Source organism: Mycteria americana, chromosome 5 (assembly GCF_035582795.1).
Source record: "Mycteria americana isolate JAX WOST 10 ecotype Jacksonville Zoo and Gardens chromosome 5, USCA_MyAme_1.0, whole genome shotgun sequence".
Lineage (NCBI taxonomy): Eukaryota > Metazoa > Chordata > Aves > Ciconiiformes > Ciconiidae > Mycteria > Mycteria americana.
The window spans coordinates 63376298-63397883 of record NC_134369.1 but is presented as its reverse complement, the minus strand read 5'-3'; positions in this window follow the sequence as shown (position 1 = coordinate 63397883).

The window sequence follows — 21586 nt, the reverse complement described above, 5'->3', positions numbered from 1 at the left end:
GCTGCACAACCATCCTTCCGCCATGATCAGTCATGTCAGGGCCATACACGTTTCCCTTAGTCACAAGGCTATGCCTGAGATAATTCATATCATGTGCCCTCACAACATTTTTTTTTTTTCTATCTGTATACAGCTTTGCTATACAAGTCTAATCTAGGATAGGCTTCTCAGACCAATGAACCTTCAAAGCAGTAGGAAAGCACAACTTGTACGGTATACAAGAGAAATGGGAGGTTCAGACATGTCTTTCACAGTTATACACAAAGAGTTTAAGCTGCCTTTCAGCTCATCATTTTTCAAACTCAGATAACAGCACAAAATCCATGCAGTATCCCTGCAGGGGGACGGGATGTGAGGTTTCTGAGCTAACCAGCCACATAAAAAAATACAATGAATCAGCCAGGAAATGAGAACTAGTGGATTTACACTCAAATGAAAGGAGTTTGGGAAGAATTGGACCGAAAGTCTACAGCAGAGCTACGTATAGACCCAGCCTCCTAACTCCCAGCCTTGTGCCTGATCCATGAGCATGGTCTTCCTCCCCACTGCACTCTACTGTCAGCCTTTCACATAGTCAGCTCTGAAATAGTTAAATCAAACAGAGATTAGTAACCTGGTACTAAATTATACTTGGACAACTTATTGAATGGAGGATATTATCAATATCACATCTGTCACAGATGAAAAACTACATAATATGGATGAGTACTGTATAATCCATTCATTGTTTTATAGACCTGGAATTCCCCAAAGAGCATGAAATCCGCATGATGTCCCCAAGTGTGGAAATTTACATTCAAATGTCCAAGCTGGCTGGATGTGTAAAATCACAGCTAGGCAGCCATCTCCTCTCCCGAGGGACCACGCCTCTGAGGAGGCTCCTCTGCCTTGTTTATTCCAACAAGGATGGGGAGCATCTTGCACTCACAAAACGGGTCACAGCAACACTTGTCTGTGGTGGCACTTCTATGCACTACTGACACGGAGGACAGAAAGCTTCCACCTTGAGGGAAATCAAGTCCTCTCAGGATATCTGAACAATAAACACATTAGACCCTTGGATCCAGCCATGGCTTTCAGAGCTGATGAAGCTATGCACAAGGATAAGCTAAGCTTTTCAAGGATAAACACATGCAGAACCAAGCCCTGAAGTATTTACAGACACAGGGGCTCTTGGTACATTAGGTGGCCAGCATTTCCCCTGGGAGCACGCTCCGTTGAAAGGCTCCAGCTGGCAACTTGCTAACACTGGTGCTATAATTTGCTGGGTCTGAGGTTTGTGTTTTTGCTTTGAGCCATGCAAAACTGCTTCCGCCTCCTCTCTACATTTCTCGAAAGGAAAACAAAGATTTGTAAATAAATAAATAAATAAACAAATGGCAATTTGTCCCTAGGCAGTGTCTTACACTTTGGGGCAAGAAAGAAATACAAGAGCCAGGTTATATCTTCTGCTACTTCAGCTGGTATATAGGTTATTATGCTGCTGTTTAGCCTTGTGTAAATAAGGTTCTCTTTCACATGCAGAAAGCTAAATAGTCAAGGTGATACTATCCAAAGTCCCTGTCTTAATTATCATAGAGATATGCCATCCAAGCTTCCAGTGGCAAGGACTTATCTGAGTGCTGGAAAATGAAAAACGTCTCCTAACACATACCAAAATAACATCTCAGAGCTGCATGTTTCTTGATCCTTTCTAGTAAGTTCATTCAGTCTGGGTCCCCCACTGATTTGCTGTATCGTAAGTACCTGTCCGTCTCCAGCCAAGAGCTCAGCAAGCTCTGATAGGGACTCCTGAGATGCTGAAATGACCCTGCCAAGCAACTGCCTCCTCAGCTCCCGAGAGCCACTCAGATGTAGTCCACGAACACCAGTAATGGGGGAAAGTACAAGGAACTGAAAGCTACAGCCACCAGAAAACAGTAAAACAACTTTTCTGAAGACAGACCTTCTGTTTTAGCGGAAATATTTCAGTTTCAAAAAAGTTATTCAGAGGTCTGAGGGTGGTTGTGCTTGGGTTTAGGGTTTTTTTTGGTTGGTTGTTTTTTAAACTTTCTGACAGTAAACTGAAATTCTCCATGGAAAAAGTTAAAGTTATATTTCATTATTGTTAATATTTTTGATGGAAAAATACATCCACTTTCTCCAGCCAGCTGTATTTTTACCCATATGACCAATTTATTCAGGATGCCCACCACTTTTTGTTTTCCCCTTATTAAATTTCTATGGCCCAAAACTACCTTGATGTGAGGCATAGACCACTCTCAAAATAAGCAGACCCACTCAGAAATACTAGCCAGTATTCATTCATGTTTACCACCATCTACTTGGTCCTCCTGGATACTGCCAGCTAGCTTACTTTTCACAAAGGGCATGGACTCACTCCAATTCATGTTACTACTACTGTGGTCATTTTTATTATTCAACAATTAATTTCAGTCTCATTCCTGCTGACTACAGACTTGATTCCTGGAGACGTTTAAGACTGAAAAAAAAGGAAGGAAATCTGTCTTTAAAAAGACCTTCAGTCCTACCCTTTTTAACTTTCCTATAGTTCAGATGCATGTTCTGTTCGCACACATGAACAGAATTCTTAAATGCAAATAAATTGATAATATGATATGATCCATCATTTTTTTAATGCTGGAAAGAGAGGACACTTCTGTGAAAAATAACTCACAGCACAACTGATGAAGGTGTTTTTTTCATAATTTTTTAGAGAAAAAGACCTTTGAAAACCATTTAAACCCTTAAATGTGCACATTGCTAAATCTAGCTAATGTACTCTAAAATGCAAGTGTGAAATAACTGGTGTATGAAAGTGTGTTTTGTTCTAACAATTTATCACCTCTTAATATTTATAGCAGCCTAACAAATGAAGTTTCTTTTAGAGTAATTTGTTTCTAATTATCAGAAGGAAAAACTTCCTATGTAACTGTGATAATTACAGCCTAAGTGCAAATTCTGAAGCACTGCAGAGGATAATGTCAAGGGGCTTGCTATTATTTTTTTAAAAGCAGCAATAGACAGACACCATTCAATTCCAAGGTAAGTTTTACATATTTATCTTTAGCTTACAGGCATGTCTCAGATAGGATTAGGAAACCATTCTATGAAATATAAATGGAGAAAATTTAACAGAATACAAAAATATGAGTTTGAGATAAAATTTTAGTTAATGAATTCTGGATGGGTTCTTTTTTGCATCTATTGCAAAGGCAAAAAAGAAAGATTTCACAGTACAAAAGTTAATGTGCTCAAAGATTTCTCAATATCCTTTTTCAATTCTCTCATCAGAATATCTTGTGGCTATTCAAAAAGTACTGGGATAAAAAGGGTAGGGGGAATGGATTAACAAAGAAAAGACGACCGAAGCTGGTTACCTCAGCCCCAGTTATATTACCACACAATTATTACTTTATTGATTCCCCAGTAAAATTCACTTAACTAGTTTTCTGGTTTTTATAGCTAAATAAATTGCTTAATCTATTTCAGAGGAAAAACCTTATGCTGATGAGTTTATGTTAAAGATGTCATAACCCCTTGGGTGTCGCTCACTAACCGCTCGTTCATGACTTCTCTCCCTTGAGACCACAGTACAAACATCAAAGGCACAGCTGGATAAACTGTATAGATTGGATCCCGAGCAAGAATTATCATAAACACTATGAAACCACAAAGAATGTGGAAGGAATGATCATTTAGATCCAGAGTTATTAAAATTCTTTCAGTCCATCTGCTTATGGAGGTATGCGACATTAACCATCAACCGCATTATCACTTGAAGTTCAAAAACCGCTTGGGAGAAAGGGATTTCACAACAGCCGTTCCACAACAAGAAGAGGCCGGACTCAGCGCTGACTTACTTTCATGAAATTTCGCAGTCCTAAGTGGGATTTCATGACATGTACAATCACAACATAATCACGGTAACTGAATAAATCTGATTCAAAGATCTGGCCGATGATGGAAAACTGGCTCTTTATTATTCACCCCACCACATTTACCACTGATAGGCTACTTATTACTCATAGATTTCATTAGAGCCCCTAGGGAATTTCCCAAAACTAGGCCAAAAAAGAAAAACATTTTTTGTGAATATTCTTGCAATATGAGAAATCCACTTTTCTTAGTTTCCAGTCAGCTCTAACAGCAATTCTCTTGAAGCAAAAGCAGAGCAAGCTGCATTAATGAAAATGTTCTTAATGACTCTTACAGGAGTTAATAGCATGTATAATAAAACAACTTTTAGTGAGTATCTCTGTTTATCAGGAATTAGAAGTTTTTAGGAAAATTACTTATGTCTAGCACAAAATTTTCCTCTTCTACTGAAAAATACTAATGGAAAGATTAAAAATATGCTGTTTTCTATTACTATTAATGTTACCTTCTTGCAGCATGAAACAAGTTAAATGTTAATTTTTCAAAGCTGTTTAATAAAAGAGTAAAAATTCTTTTAGTTCTATATATAAGAACACTGATTAACCTTGACTAGACTAAAACCGGCTTTCCTTATTCCTGAGTGGTCCCCCTATTTTATTCATTCTAATTAATTCTATTTTGATTGCCTAGAGCTTAATGATGGTGACGATAGGGTTGAGTGTTTATGGGTAAGAATCAGGAGGAAGGCCAACAAGGCAGATATCATGGTGGAAGTCTGTTATAGACCACCCAACCAGGATGAAGAGGCAGACAAAATATTCTAGAAGCAGCTGGGAGAAGTCTCACGATCGCTATCCCTTGTTCTTGTGGGTGACTTCAACTTACCAGATGTCTGCTGGAAATACAACACAACAGAGAGAAAAGAGTCTAGGAAGTTCCTGGAGTGTGTGGCAGATAACTTCCTGACACAGCTGGTGAGTGAGCCAACTAGGGAAGGTGCCCCGCTGGACCTCTTGTTCCTGAACAGAGAAGGACTTGTGGGTGATGTGACAGTTAGAGGCTATCTGGGGCATAGCGACCACAGAATGAGAGTTTTTGATTCTTGGAGAAGTAAGGAGGCAGGGTCAGGAGAACTGCTACCTTGGACTTCTGGAGGGCAGACTTTGGCCTGTTTAGGAGACTGGTTGACAGAGTCCCTTGGGAAGCAGTCCTGAAGGGCAAAAGAGTCCAGGAAGGCTGGACATTCTTCAAGAAGGAAATCTTAAAGGCACAGGAGCAGGCTGTCCCCATGTGCTGAAAGACGAGCCAGCAGGGAATAAGACTGGCCTGGCGGAGCAAAGGGCTTTGGCTAGAAATCAGGGAAAAAAGGAGAGTTTCTGACCTTTGGAAGAAGGGGCAGGTAACTCAGGAGGCCTACAAGGACGTCATGAGGTTATGCAGGGAGAAAATTAGAAGGGCCAAAGCCCAGCTAGAACTTAACCTGCCTACTACTGTAAAAGCCAATTAAAAATGTTTGTATAAATACATTAGCAACAAAAGGAGGGATAGGGAGAATCTCCATCCTTTATTAGATGCAGGGGGAAACATAATGACAAAGGATGAGGAAAGGCTGAGGTACTTAATGCCTTCTTTCTCTCAGTCTTTAATAGTAAGATCAGTTATTCTCTAGGTACCCAGCCCCCTGAGCTGGAAGACAGGGATGGGGAGCAGAATGAAGCCCCCATAATCCAAGGGGAAATGGTTAGCAACCTGCTACACCACTTAGACACACACAGGTCTATGGGGCCAGATAGGATCCACCCAAGAGTACCGAGGGAGCTGGCAGAAGCACTCACCAAGCCACTTTCAATCCTTCATCAGCAGTCCTGGCTAACCGGGGAGGTCCCAGTTGACTGGAGATTAGCAAATGTGATGCCCATCTACAAGAAGGGCCGGAAGGAGTATCCAGGGAACTAGAGGCCTGTCAGCCTGACCTCGGTGCCAGGGAAGGTTATGGAGCAGATCATCTTGAGTGCCATCACGCGGCACGTACAGGACAAGCAGGTGATCAGGCCCAGTCAGCACGAGTTTATGAAAGGCTTGACTAACCTTATATCCTTCTGTGACAAGGTGACCCACTTAGTGGATGAGAGAAAGGCTGTGGATGTTGTGCGCTTAGACTTTAGTAAAGCCTTTGACACCATTTCCCACAGCATTCTCCTGGAGAAACTGGCTGCTCATGGCTTGGACAGGCATATGCTTCGCTGGGTAAAGAACTGGCTAGATGGCCGGGCCCAAAGAGTGGTGGTGAATGGAGTTAAATCCATTTGGTGGCCGGTCACAAGTGGTGTGTTCCCCAGGGCTCAGTATTGAGGCCAGTTCTGTTTAATATCTTTATCAATAATCTGGACAAGGGGATCAAGTGCACCCTCAGTAAGTTTGCAGATGACGCCAAGCTGGGTGGGAGTGTTGATCTGCTTGAGGGTAGGAAGGCTCTACAGAGGGACCTGGACAGGCTGGATCGATGGGCCGAGGCCAGCTATATGAGGTTTAACAAGGCCAAGTGCAAGGTCCTGCACTTGGGTCACAACAACCCCATGCAACGCTACAGGCTTGGGGAAGAGTGGCTGGAAAGCTGCCAGGCAGAAAAGGACCTGGGGGTGTTGGTCAACAGCCAGCTGAATATGAGCCAGCAGTGTGCCCAGGTGGCCAAGAAAGCCAACAGCATCCTGGCTTGTATCAGAAATAGTGTGGCCAGCAGGACTAGGGAAGTGATTGTCCCCCTGTACTCGGCACTGGTGAGGCCGCATCTCAAATACTGTGTTCGGTTTTGGGCCCCTCACTACAAGAGAGACATTGAGGTGCTGGAGCGTGTCCAGAGAAGGGCAACGAAGCTGGTGAAGGGTCTGGAGCAGAAGTCTTATGAGGAGGGGCTGAGGGAACTGGGGTTGTTTAGCCTAGAGAAAAGGAGGCCCAGGGGAGACCTTATTGCTCTCTACAACTGCCTGAAAGGAGGTTGTAGAGAGGTGGGGGTCGGTCTCTTCTCCCAAGTAGCAAGCGATAGGACAAGAGGAAATGGCCTCAAGTTGCACCAGGGAAGGTTTAGATTGGATATTAGGAAATTTTTCTTCACTGAAAGGTTTGTCAAGCATTGGAACAGGCTGCCCAGGGAAGTGGTTGAGTCACCATCCCTGGGGGTATTTAAAGGACATTTGGATGAGGTGCTTAGAGACATGGTTTAGTGATGGACTTGGCAGTGCTAGGTTAATGGTTGGACTTGATGATCTTAAAAGGTCTTTTCCAACCTAAACGACTCTATGAATCTATTCTATCATTCTCTGTAAGCAATATGAGCTGAATTAAGTATTTTCCAGTGTACAGAAACTATAAAATACTAGTTTTCCTGGATACTAACGTATATTAATGACCAGCCCCTTCTCTCTGCACTCACATTGTGCTCCACACAAAATGAGGTACTGTTAATAAAGTGATTTTCAGCCTCTCCTCTGTGGGCCTTTGGGAACTAGCCTGTGGGCTATTTCTAAGAAGTCGTGTGAAAGGTGCCCAGAGAAAGCGAGTTCAAGCTTGTGCTAGAGTAATCCATGTACAGGAAAATACTTTCTTCCCTGGAATAACATTAGGTACCCACAAATCAAAACCAATTGAAAAAAATATTTTATTAAAAGCATTACTCAACAAAAGGCAGCATAGCAAAACCTAGCACTACACAGAGATTTGTAGATTATCCACTAGGTCATACATGTAGAAGAGAATAAATTGTGAAGGCCTGATTATGTCAACTTGGAAAACCATCCAAAGTAACAGATTATCGGGGGAAAGGCCACTTTCACCTTTTGTAGTACAAAGATGCATAGTCAGGCTGGAATAGTTCCCCTTTCTCCTTGTATTTAACCAAAGTGAAAGAGAAGCAGAAATACTGTGATATCACCAACAGCAAGAATATTGATCTTTGCATGTATTAAACAATAGGTACCAAACACCATAATTGTATTTAAAGTCTATACAAATAAAATCTCTACTGTCAAAATAGAAAAGATACTGTACCACATAGAAAATAAGGACTTATAAAGCTGTATGCTACTGTTTAGGAAGACACATTAAAAAAATATCTCCAGTTCTCCACTCACTAGAAAAAGACCCATGGGAATGCCATGAGTGCCTGTCTGTCCGCTCCCCTCCAGAGGAGACTGCCAGCCAACTGGCTATGGAAATGACTTTGTTTCTAAGCTCCAAAAAGTCCATGAACATGCTTGGGAACATGCCGAAACAAAATATACAAATGTTCCAAACAGATTAAACATTAATTAATCTCAAAATGGGGACACCCACATCTCAGATAAAGATACCACCCTATTTTGTTGGTCTTAGCCACTAACTTTCAATGTTACTTATCTCACCCAAGTAGGAAGGAACTGTGAGGAAAGGGTGTATTGCTGGATTGCTCAACAGGATTACCACCTCTCCCATTTCCCCTTCAGTCAATGCCTGCTCTTTTCCCTTCAAATACTTGGAAACAGGAATGTCTTGTTTTCAGACCACTGCAGCTTCCAAAGATAGTTCCTGAAACCTGAAGTGTGGTCTCATGGTCCTTGAGAGACCTCACAAGGCAACTCAGTTCCTCATTATTCCCTTCCTCTTGACAAGAGGATAAAAGAGAGATATCTGTGTATTTTATTTATTTATGGTTCTTGAAGAAAAAAAAATAGACTTTTCTAGATAAACAAGGATCTTTTCTAGCAGCTAAAAGGGTTTGTGAATTTGAGCCAAATTTAGATCATGGTTTGGGATTCTTTCAAACAACATTTTCAGGTGACTCTACCACTTGCCAAAAGAAATTCTCTGTGATTTGGCTCCTGTTTTCCAAGTTAAAGCTGGCAGCCATCAGTCAAGTACATCTGTAGGTTATAAAACTATTTGTTGAAGGAGCTTGACAAGCATTTTAATGTTGAAGGAGCTTGACAAGCATTTTAATATTCTTCTTGATATACAGTGGTGGAAAAGTGGTAAGACTTTTTACAGTAACACAGAGATTACTGGGTAACATTTTCAAAAGAGCCCGATTCTTACGAGTTTCCCATTTGATTTAGGCACTAAAATTCCAGTTTCATTTTTGACTAAGGCTTCTAAATAGCTTAGGGCTTTTAAATTCCCTTTCTGCTACTGATGCTGTAATTGACTATTTTTCCTCAATGTTGTTAGTATGGCTGTACACTGTCATACTTGTATTGGTTTGGGGAATTTGGGCCAACCATTTCAGAAACTGGAGCCAACAGTTACACTTCCTAAATCCATATGTGACTACCTGAATAAGCGCTTTGCTTTCCAAAAGCCAGAAGCACCAGAACAGCTACCATTCATTTCCAAGGCAGCTGCTGGATGCCCAGTACTTTGGCATACCGCTCCAACTACTCCAAAGCTGTAAACAAAACCTGCAAAACTTGGCCTTTAGGTGATTATATATAGCACCAAGCTCAACTGGTAAGTGCACTAAATCCATTCTCTCCAAGATCAAGTTGAAGAGAGAAAGGGGGAGAAAAAGAAAGAGACATTAAGATAATTGAAATACATAGATGATGGAAAAGCCATTTGTGATAAAGAACCCTGTGTGTAAAAGATGTTGATGCTGTAGGGAGCAGCAGTGGGCTGGTCTGCCTGGGGATATCTGTTTGTGTTTGAGAGGGTCAGGATGCCAGAGGCTTCCACCCTGTAACAAGAAGGAAGTTAATATCACACAAGCATGCAAGCTGCCTGCCACATGCCAATACAAGCTGAAACCCCCCTTTTCTTCTGTCCCCCCTCCCCACCCCCAACGCTTGTTTCCCATCCGACATCCTCTTTTCCCCAGCCTGCAGCCACAGCAGTTTTGTTTTCTCCAGTGATAGTCTCCATTCCTCTCAAGCCATCTTTGCTGAATAATACGTCCCAAGCTACTGCAGGCAGAGCGGAAAAGCTGGAGTAGCCAGGAAAGTAGCTCTTGAAATTGGGCGCATATGAAGTGCAGAATTTGATGCAATGCTAATAGAGGACAGAAAACATGTATACACTGACCCATTTCTATCATGTTGCCTAGGGGCTATTGCTGAAAACAGCTAGGTAGCACACTGGTGGAAACTGCAGTTAAACAAGTGTATTTTGTTGCTTATTTAGTCTCTGTAATTTGTTTTAAAAGATCAAATCCATCAACTTAAAACTACCTATGCACTCTACACAATGATGTATTTGTTAGACCTCCCTTCTTCCACCACACAGTTTCATCTCACCTTTAAACTGGCATTCAACCTCACAGGCAAAACAGCCAAGAGGCAAAACCACCTTGATTTCAGCAGGGCTCCTAAAGAGGCAGGGATTCAACCAAAAACCTCTCAGCAGCAAGACTAAAGGGAGCTAAGCTCTTTGCAACATGTTTTTCTTGCTGTTCTGTAGCATTTGTCTGACAAGCATGAGAGCAGGTGGAGCAGGAGCTTGCCTGTCCTCCGAAGCCAGGTGATTTACACGCTGAGCTCCAGGACAAAGCAGACCTGAACCCAAGGCCAGAAGCCTTCTAGCCAGAGCTCAGGGATGCTTCTCAATTTCAACTGCATTAACATGTTGGGACCTCTAAGCCACGGCAGTTAGACTGCTCTGGGGATCCCAGCTAGCCTATCTAAAGCTCAGCTGATATAGAAACAGAAATTAGCCATATATACTTATATCAAGCCTGGCACCATAGGGTCCTTCTTCAAAGCCAAGCGTTTGCACCCTGACATGATAGCAGCATCATGTTTGCACTATTCCCTCTGTATTGAAGATTCCTATTGTATTACAAGATGTTTTGACAACCACACACAATGTTGGACTGTCAGATGGTCTCTCAGATTTTCTTTAGTAACCACCAAGTGGCTTTGCTTCAAACCTGTTATGCACTACATCCCTGATCAGCATGAACAGCCCCATTACTTCCAGTGGGAATATCTATAAGCCTTAAGTGAAAGAGGCATTTTTCTAAGTTGAAGCTTAAACCACCAGCCTATGAAGCTGCTTAACGTGTGCTACTTCTAGCTATCAACAGCATCATTAACTTCTTTCTTTCTCAAAGCAGCTTTCTGACAGTGGAGATACTTCTGTTCTTTTAAAGACCCCGATTTCCACTTTTACCAAAAGTAATGGGAAAGAAATTGTCACAGTGTATATGATATTTCCAGTTTACAGCTTACATGGTACATTTCAGTCCAGCCTTGTATTAGATTTTGGCATTCAGATGCCGTATATACCCCTGCAGGTGTATGTCAACCCATTTTCCTTTAGTCTGTATCATGCGTTCAAATGATCTTTATATTATTGATGATGCTTCTTTAGATCAATGGAGTACTCAAAATAATCCATCATCATCTTTTTCTAGCAAGCCAGGTGTTATTCTGGATCTTCATATTTTTAGTGTTTGCCTCTAGGTGTTGCATCTATCAGGGGTTTTTTATAACTCAAATCTAGCTTTTTTTAAAGGGGAAATATAGCTACTAAACCTAGTCACTGTTGCCTGAAGAACATCAGTAACAATGTTTAGTCTACAAGAATGTTTCCACGTAAGAGAAATTTTGGAGGCCCTGGCTCTTCCTAAATTGAAAAGGCTAAATGATGTTGATTTAGTCCTTTTCTGCATGAATTACAGTTTCCACATGTACTTATTTTGGGCTTTTTGGTAATAACATTTGTCTCTTTCCCAAAGTAATAATTTTGTCTAATATAATTTTGAAGATACCTCTGACTGAGGTTTCTGGCTGTAATACATTTTTATCAAGCTCACTGGTTGTTATCAGCTCTAAAATCTATTGAGCTTGTGACCCATTATATTCTTTCTATTATTCTTACGCATATTTTTATGATGCTCTCATGGGATGACAGCAATTGATTATTTATGAAACTCCCAGCCGCTTCCCTCTAGCAACTGCAGATTCTGCAATCTCAAGCATCAGAAAGTTTACTGAAGGTAGGCTCTCCCAGCTCTTGTGCTTACAACCCTTTTTTTGGCTTATAGTGAAGAAAATTAACTTATCCTTAAGGCTTTGTGTAGGCTTGCTACTTCATACCAAAGAGAGCTCCTTAGTTTATACCTCCTAAGGTGAGCTACAACCATTCAAATGCAAAGGACGGTTGACTGCCTCTCTAATAGCAGCTGTATCATTTTGTTTTAGAATTAGGATTCCTTCTTTGTTTACCTGTTGTTTTTATTTATCTCTGTTGAATAGCAGACAGGCTGTCACTTATACTCAAACCATGAACTGTAGTGGCTTCATGTGATGATGCAAATCCAGTACACAGGCATGAGGACTTTGCTTCCTTCCCCAAATCCCATCTTCTAAGGAAACCAGTTTTCCACACATAGGCAACAACCAAGCAATCACATGGAAACCTTGAGGCTTACGTTTAAAAATCTGGCTTCTAAACTCTGGAAATTAATATTAAATATTAAAGTCTCTATCAGAGATAGCGTTTTTCTTAAAGGATAAGATCCTATTAAAATATCAGTGTTTTAAAATCAAACACCAACTGCATTTACATTTCAAGCAAAAGCAATAAAAGGTTCTGCACCTCTAGTGCCTATACATGAACTTATTTTTTTGTGGTATTTCAATACCACCTAGAACACAAGATGAGGGACAATTCCCAGCATCACGGTCACTATGCACACATAACTCCCTATCAGTCAAGCAGGACATATGCATGGACTTGCTGAGCATCATCTAGAGCCATTTAGGTATGGTGTTGGCTTGATAGCCATATGCGAAGCTAAACAACTCCACGTGCATAAAGACTGTAAACCGCCATCAGAATATTTTAGGACCAGACACAAACACTCTCCAGCTGGATCCAGCCCCTGGAGCACCAGCTGGACATCCCTGACCAGAATAAGGTTGTCCATCTATAACCAGAATGAACTCTATCTATACCTACCCACAAAATGTCTCCCAGTAAGAATTTCCACATCTGTTCTTGATATTCTTTACCAAAGTTGAGCCCATTGTCTAAAATGCACAAAACCAAGCTAGCCCATGGCACCCTTATAATTCGCAGCTCATTATCCTATAGATATTGTTGGAACTAGAAAGTTTTCAGGGTTGAGACCATCTACGGATGACAATCCCTCCTTTGCCTTGCGTTTATACACATGGCAAAACAAGGATCCATTCCCAGGTGTGAAGCTATGTGCTGCCTCATTATAAATGATAGTAATCAAGAACATCCTAGGGCTACCAAAAGCAGATACACCAAGCTGTGGGGTGATCTCACCCCCTGTGTTCATCTGTCTCTGCAAGATGCCTCATTTCCAAGCAGCCTGCCCCTCGTGCCAGCTCAAGCAAGAGGCACCATCTCCACGCAGGTGGATTTGCAGCCATCGGTATGCTTGAGCAACCCTTTGAGTGCTGCAGAGCCCTCAGTGGCTTGCAAAATCGCAGGCAGGTGACAGGCAAATGCCACCCCAGAGCTGACACCTATGCAGCGGAGGCTTGCGAAATGCCTGACACCTTGGGGGGCTGTGACTTGCTTTCCTTTCACTCCTCAATCAACCTGACAGGAGCTTGCTTTGAGTTTTCAGTTTTGGCAGTGCCAATAAATTCCCCTTGCACTGTGAGATTTCAGGCTCCATTCCGGCTCATTCTCAACCACTGCCTCTGTGGTACTGCTCCACTCCAGGCCAATTACTGAGGCTGTGTGGGACGCATTAAATTCCTCGTCAAGGAGCGTGCAGTAATATTGCTGCTGCTGCGGCCACTTCGGCATCTTCTCTGTAACAGAAGATGCTCTGGGGCCTCGAGCTCATTTCATTCCTGCCTTTTAATTAGTTCAGGCATTTTCCAGAGGCGATTTTCATGTTGTTTCAGGGACATCTTTCTAGCCAGTTCATCTTGCCTTCTGTTAGAGAAAGAGCAGACCCGAGAAAAGTGTCAGAAATGTGACAGTATTTGCAGACCTCTCTTTACCAGTACTTCTCCCTCTCCTCCCAGTATTTTCACTGGATATTAATGAGCTAGAGTATGAATTCACCTGAATGAATAGTATTATACAGTAGACATACAGTGTATGTTTTAACCTACAGTGAAACCTGTTTTATCATTGATGCCAACAAAACTTGAATTCTAGGGTGTCAGGGAAATACAGTTTCTCCTAGAATTAAAGGGACTGATCCACCCTCTTCCAAGCAGGGAAGGAGAGGAAAGCTGCCTTTGCTAAATGACGGAACCTGAGTTTTCTGAAGTTTGTATTTACTGTTGCACCTCATCTGGGTTACCTCTACCTTGAGTCTCAGTCATGATTATTTTGCATTAATATACCGGTCAGCAGTGGCATGCTTCATGCTGTGGCCGCAGGGTATTTGTTTTAAATAGTAATAGCATGCTTCATTGTATTTTCACTTCCTTAATTTCTTCTCTTTTCTTCCCTGAGAATAACCAGATTTAGCTGTCACTGCCAGTTCCTACCAGCAACTCAGGTGCTCTCATCAGCTCTGCCTGTCTGCCCAGAAACCCACAAATTGCCACGGGCAGCCTCCAACAGCCACCTCAGACCGTGCTTTTCTCTACAGTTGATGTACACTGCCCTCAGGATTTGTTTTCTTCTGAATTCACTTCAGCAAGGAGAAATGTCTTTCACTGTCATAATGAGACATGCTGGTGCATCAGCATTTCTGGGCTAATATGAGAGAAAAAAAGAATAAAGAACAGTGACATTTAAAACACTGGTAGGAAAAGCAAATATCAGTCTCATCATTTGCTTAACTGTTATTTGCTTGATGGGATGGATCTATTGCTTTCCCTACTAGAATGAAAGTGTAATTTGATCATTTCTTCTTTCTTCTTTTTTTTTGTGACCCTTCATTGAGCTTTTCCTCACATTCATTTCCTAATGCTCCTAATTTAAAGTAATTATCTCATAGCAGGCTGTCTGCCTACCTATTAATAAAAAACCTCATCTTCTAAAAATGCAGGGGGCAGTGTGTGAGAAAAGGTTTCAGCATTTCAGGCCAGGGTGAGGAAGCAGTCATGCACTTAAAAAAAAAAAAAAAAAAAAAACAGAAACTGAAGGCTTAGCACAATCATAGCTCTAATTTCTATTAATTGCTTGTAACATATGTATGTACAGAAAAATAAGTGCATGGCCTCATCCCTACCTGTATAACTGACCTTAACTCCATATAGATCTAAAGAACCATGCTCTCCCTAGAGCACGCTAAGATCTGTCCCAAACATATTTACATTGAGTCTTATCTTGTGGGACAATAACGTGCAATGATCATTCAGAAAGGAGGCTGACAAAAATATGTAAGAGATCTTGGAGCAGTGAATGAATTGCTTTGTACTGGGTTTTGAAATCCTACAGCCTCAACTTGTTATGATAACCTCCTTCCATCCTGTATTAAATAACATCAGGCTTTCAGGACTTAAGGTTTCCCCATGCTGCTTGAAACTTTCTAAAAAGAAGTACGTGACTTCAAATGCAATGCATGATCTGAGGAGAGGGGGACGTTCATTCATGCTTTCTCCCTTCCACCACGTGAAAACACAGGAAAGACAGGGAGCATCAACGCAAGCAGTTCCAGGCTCATCAGGTTTGTGTGGATTTTTAAAACTTTCTGCCTTCCCCAAAAAGATTTGTTTTCCCCTCCTGTGCAGTTCTGGAAGCAAGATTTCCTTAGCTCTTTCTGTGGCAGCTATCCCCTGCCAGAGCATTAATTTTACACTTGCACTGAGGGGAGGAGAGACCGTGCTTCTCCCGTTGCTCAGTCACTTGGTTCACATAGATTCTGCTGAGTCAAACATTTCCCTTATTAGAAACCAGCTGAGCACTCATTGTCTGAGCCTTTCTCTCCATTTCAAGGCAGAGCACTTATTTTTGTTTAGATGTGATCAAACTAAGTCCTGAAATTACATGCCAGAATTTGTGTGCTTATTTTGTTGAACCATACCACTTGCAACCTTTCTTCACTCTCTTTATTATTTAATATTCTATAAGATAAACTTTCTCTTGAGGAAGTACTATAAACATCACTTTGCTAACACAGATCCACAAGAGCCACCAGAGATAGCTACGTTCTAGGAAAGAAAAAAGGGCTCATCTGTTTTTAAACCTTCACCCTCCTCCAGCTCTGGCGTTCCCAGCCGGGATCCTGGGTGGACCTGTCTGCCTGCGGGCAAGGAGTACCGCTCTGCCACGCGTGGCTCCGGGCACGTAACAAAGGGCAGCGCTGGAGCCTCGCCAGCGCAACCACGCAGGAAGGGCAAGGGAGTTTTCAGAGTGCCACTAGTCTGATTTCAGGATATTTAAAGTTAAACCCATAGGTATGCACAATAATAGGCACACAGTTGCTTTTCCAGGACATCACCCATCTGCCAAATTACATCTAAACTGCACAACTCTAATTTCGTTCGCTCAATATTTCCCCATCATTACACAGTCTTTAAAAAAAAAATAGTGGGGGAAAAATATTTTCATTCTAAAATGGATATTTTTACAGGCATTCAGGAAGCATGAAAAGGACACTGTAGGACCACTGAAGTCAGTAAGAGTCTTTCTGTTGACGTCAATGAGGTTTTGGATCAGATTCTAATTTATTGGATAGACTATTTGTTGACAAGTCTTCATTCATCTTTAACAGGAACAGACCATGACACAAATAAGAATCTGGGCAGAGAAAATGTATTTGTATAAAAGCATTAGGCCAAATGTTCAGACTGAATAAATTGGATCAGCAGGGTGAAATGCGACACTTCCGCAGACAGAGACATATGGCTTTTCATATAGGAAGGACTGAAGAAAGGCCCAGATGAAAAGATGTGATTTTAGCATTTCCTGTGACATCTACAGCACATAACATCACAGCATGGGGGCAAAAAATAAAGGATGCTATCAGCACCAGCGTGGAGTGACTCACCCATAGCTCTCACTGCAGTCAATGCTCTGACAGAACTTTGTCTTTTGCCGTGCGACTGCCAGTCCCAAGCAGCGGTACGTGCAGAGCCCCGTGAAGCATAGCAAGCAACAGATTAACCTGCAGCAAGGTAGCTTTCAAAGACTGAAGACAATTGTATACCCCTGTGTAGAAAGTTACAGCAGTCTTATTCTCTAGGAGTAACATTTTACTCCTGGCTCAGCTGTCTGATTTTCAGTGGAATGATACCTCCAGTCACCTGCAGACACTCATATGTAAACAAAATGATAAAGGACAGCAGAATCTGACTCTTTGACAGCTCTGGAATAGTATGTCATGTAACATAACTTATCTCGGTGCAATGTATATGAGCGTGTGTGTAATACTGTTATACCTCTATGAAAGTATGTAGGTGCCCATAAACATAACTGTTTGAGATCTCAGGGCTGTAAATGGGAAATGGCTCCTTTGAAGTGAATGGAGTAACTCAAGTGCTAGATCTTCAGTTACTAGCAGCAAGCATGTCACCTTTTTCTTAGTCAGAACTCCTTTACTTTTATTACTAGTATTTGGTTAAGGCAAGAGATTTCTGAGTCAAAAAACAAGTGTAAAATAAGAGTTACATACACGAAGCATTCTGCTTTTCTTTTCTGCAAAGAACTTAATGGGTAGCAACATCAAAGAGTAAGTCCCTTTTTTACAAAAACTGTTCCCTCCACACATGTATGAGAGTTTCAGTTTTCTACTTGGAGCTGCAGGTCGTTTTCTTTCCTTCTCCCCGCATGGGACAGAGGCAAGCTCAGTATCTGAATCCTTGCACATTTCTTCCCACTCATGAAAGATCAGAAGACTTTTCTGGAAATTAAGAGGAGAGGAGTAGGGCACATCAGTCAAACTCTGTCTTTCTAAACAAGTCTTGTCACCAATGGAAATTTGCTAGGAATGCAAGTTTACTGCTCTTAGAATTACTATGAACACCAGAAAGCAATGAGCCTAGCTCTGCTCCAGACTGTTCTCACTAACTCCATGGCATATGTCTTCCACTTAAATAGTTTTAGTTTTAGCTCAGCTGTCTGCTTGAGGACTTTTAAAGAATGGTTAGAGCACACAGGAGATTTTTGCTTTTTTTAATAAAGAAGCATTAGGCAACTCTTTTTTTTTTTAAATCAGAAATATTTCATACCATTCTTGGAAAAGGAAATTATAAATTCTGATGTACACAGTAAACTTAAAAGTAAGTCCAAGCAGAAGATAGGTATGACTTCTAAATCAAAACCCAACAAGCAAACCACTACGTCGGTTACTAAAGCCCGACATCACATTTACTAGGTAGGACTTCTGAGCTGATGGCTAGACTTCCATCAGACTCTTCCCACTTGAAAAATCAAGACAATGAATTGTATCAGAGTTCATCTGCCCCGGGGAATATACGCCAATAACTTACTGGAGTACCAATGAGCCTATGGATTTAGCCTTTATCCGCACTACTTCAAACTAAAATGAGTGACTAAAGATGGAACAAATCAAAAGCAGCCACACCATGTTATTTACAGAGTTAGCTGCCATCCTCCTGTAATAATCAACTGTTTTTCCAGTAACTGCAAGTTCACAGGGACTGTTTCTCATTTCCCAAACAATTCTAGTCTTTACAGTAACAACGGAGTCAGCTGAGTCTAAACACTGGTTGATGAAATCAAAGCATGAGGCTTGCAGGATATCAGTCATATCTGTATGTGATCTGTGGGAAGATAAAAATGACCCAGCCACATATGCTTTGGTGTGTCAGCACCTATGCAAATTCAAATCTGTGCAAGTAGCAGAGCTGAAGCCTTTCCGCATCACAGCTGTTCACACCTGGGCAGCGTCTCCTCCCAGGCTGATTTCAAGTACTCTCAAAGTTAGGTTGGAAACAGGACAGTGCCAGAGGCACTTGAATTGACTAGCCATGGCCACAATAGTGTACGCCTAGTTAGGTGAAAAGGAAGATCCCCTCCAGCAACTCCCCATGCCTTGAAGGGGCAGACCTACACTGATCCTGCTCACCTGGCACACAGCAATCCTTTATGTCCTCTCTTCAGTCACTGCTCACTACAAAACAAGATTCACCTGGAAGGGAAAAGCTCATCTTCTCTAATTTGGACATCTGAAATGCAGTTGCCTCTGTAAGAGATGAGTCTATTCTTATAGTAATTCCTCTCATCCTGAAATAAGTTTAAGGCTTTGGTATCTCGTGCACTCATTCCTCACCCATCTGTCCACTCAGATCTAGATCTGTGTGTGCTCAGAGCACGCAAAGGCTCCTGCCAGGTACACGTGTTTCCCATCCCTTAGGTGGAACCAGGAAAGGGCTGGTGGTTGCCCAGGTCCTACCCCAGTGTGGGTCAAAATGTGGCTGAGGTGCCCCAGGACTTGGGAAATGCTTCCACATGGGACAGTATAGACAAAGCCTAAGACAGAGGGAATAAGACATCCTCTAGTGATGCCTTCATCTTGCCAGTTAGTTGAGTGTGTATCAGCATACAGAAAAATCCAACACTACGTTACCTTTGCAGTGATTCCCCAAAAAAAATCAGAGGGACAGCACAGTTGATATTTTTGTTCTTTTCCCTCTAGGAATTTCCTTATCATGAATCAGGAGCAGTGGGAGCCAATCCAATGGTGTTTTTTCTTATAATTAACATTTCACAATATGTCCCAGCATGAATTCATCTTGTTCAGTGTTAACTATAACACACTTCATATTAGCTAGAATACAGGCAGCAATGACATCAGTTTCCTTTGCTGATAATTTTTCCCGACACAAGAGGACATTGTTCCAGACAGAGTATTTCAATGCGACACTGCAGCACTAATATCATGTGCTTTATTGATAATCTATCTATAAAGAAAAACTTAGTGTGCTTGGGTTGCTTTCTCTTCATATAGCACTTAGGCATGTGAGGCAGGCACATATGCCTTCTGTGATTCAAAGAAGAAAAATCCTCATTAAGTTACACGTATAATGGTCTCGCAAGGTATGTGACTAATAGACATCAAACCTGTTCAGATATGCTGGCGCAATTATTTTTTTTTCCTACAGCATGCTTTGCCCCGCCTCACAATGATTTATTCAAAATATCCATTAATTCAGAGGAAAGAATCGCAAGTGCAATGAAAACTAAAAAGCCTAAAATCCCACTGGTGCTAATAAAGCCAAAGCACAAGGCAGCAAACCCTGCGTTACCTATGGCCAACGACCATCAGGGAGCTAAAAAAAGATGAAGTAACAAGGGCTTGATCAAAATGCTATAAGGTTCCTCTCCACAAGTGTCCAACTGGACATTTGCTTAACTTCACAGCTAAATAAGGACTAGACAGCAGCAGAATCTCAGATGTTCACTTCATGTATCACTTCATGCTCAAATTAATTCCCCTTAGCTCAAATCTCTACAAAGAGCACAACACCATGCTACACAAAAGACAGAGGAGGATTCCAGCAAAGTCTTTGACTCTTACCTCTCACAGATTAAAGCATGGGGTGGAGGTTGGAGAGAAAACCTGTCCTACACTGTATTCATGTTTTTCTTTGTGAAAGGTGTGACATTATTGCTCAACAAGCGCAATACAGAGTAACATAGGACACTAAGAGCAAGATTCTCATCTGGCAGCCTGAAAACAGTAGAACAATCAGGGTCTGATTTCATGAACAGAAGCTCACAGCAAAACATGACAGGAAAAGCCTGAATTTGCAAGTAGTCAGGGCAGCAGATTTGTACGCTTTCTATTCCTAAGCAGTATCCAAACATAAAGACAATAACACAGGTAAGTGCACATAATCAGAGCAACAGTGAGCTTTATTTTCTTCCAAGAGTAACTCCAAGCACCGCGCAAGGCAAAGTGATATTTTGTGTTTGGGCACATGTTTTAATGCATGGGTACTGAACCACAAAATGACCTGATTTAATGGGGAATTAAATCAATACAAGCTTTTGCATTTAAACTTTTAAGTTTACTATTACCTGCAGATCCATTACTTACTCAGACTTTGCAAGACACAGTGTGAGCAGCAGTAGCAACCCTTCAAAATGATGACACCAAAGCACTTAGTTTTTAAGAGGCTGAAAAGCAGTGAAAGAAATAAACAGGAACTCTCTTCCCAGATGGAATTAAATGCTTGACTCCTTGTTCCATCATATAAAATGGATCGTGCTAAAAGAAGGAATGAAGAACAATTACCCTTTCCACAGTGCTGTCACCGGAATACTTAAAAATAACACAATTTTCCAGGTGCTTATTCCCACTCCACAGTCTGATTTGTGTTTTGGAACCACTGATCTTCCCCAAATAAAATAAAATCAAGCCAAAATAAACTACTAAGCTCTCTAAGGTGAGTTTACAATTCCATGCTATTTTGCATAGGGGTTTTTTAGGGTTTTTCTAGCTTTTGAGCTATACTATCGCCATATATTGAATTACTCTCAATTTAGCAGAATATACTGGTTAGAACCTTACTTCTCAAAATGATCACCACCATTTGTAAAGGAAGCAAGTACTCATAGCGCACAAATGCTAAAACCAAAGTGACAACACATATTCCAAACTTTCCCTAAGGCACAGTGTTGGCACTACTTATTTACAAGCGCTTCTGTATTCAGTTGAGTCTTCAGTGAAGACACGGATCTATATATATTCAACAGTGCCTAAGTGTGTTTTGTTCTTCTGTTTTCAAAAGACAATTAGTTGCATCCAGTCTGTTTGCTAAGTACACTACACAGCAAGCATTCCCTAGATACACCCAACAGAAGCTCTCTACATATGATTAAATAT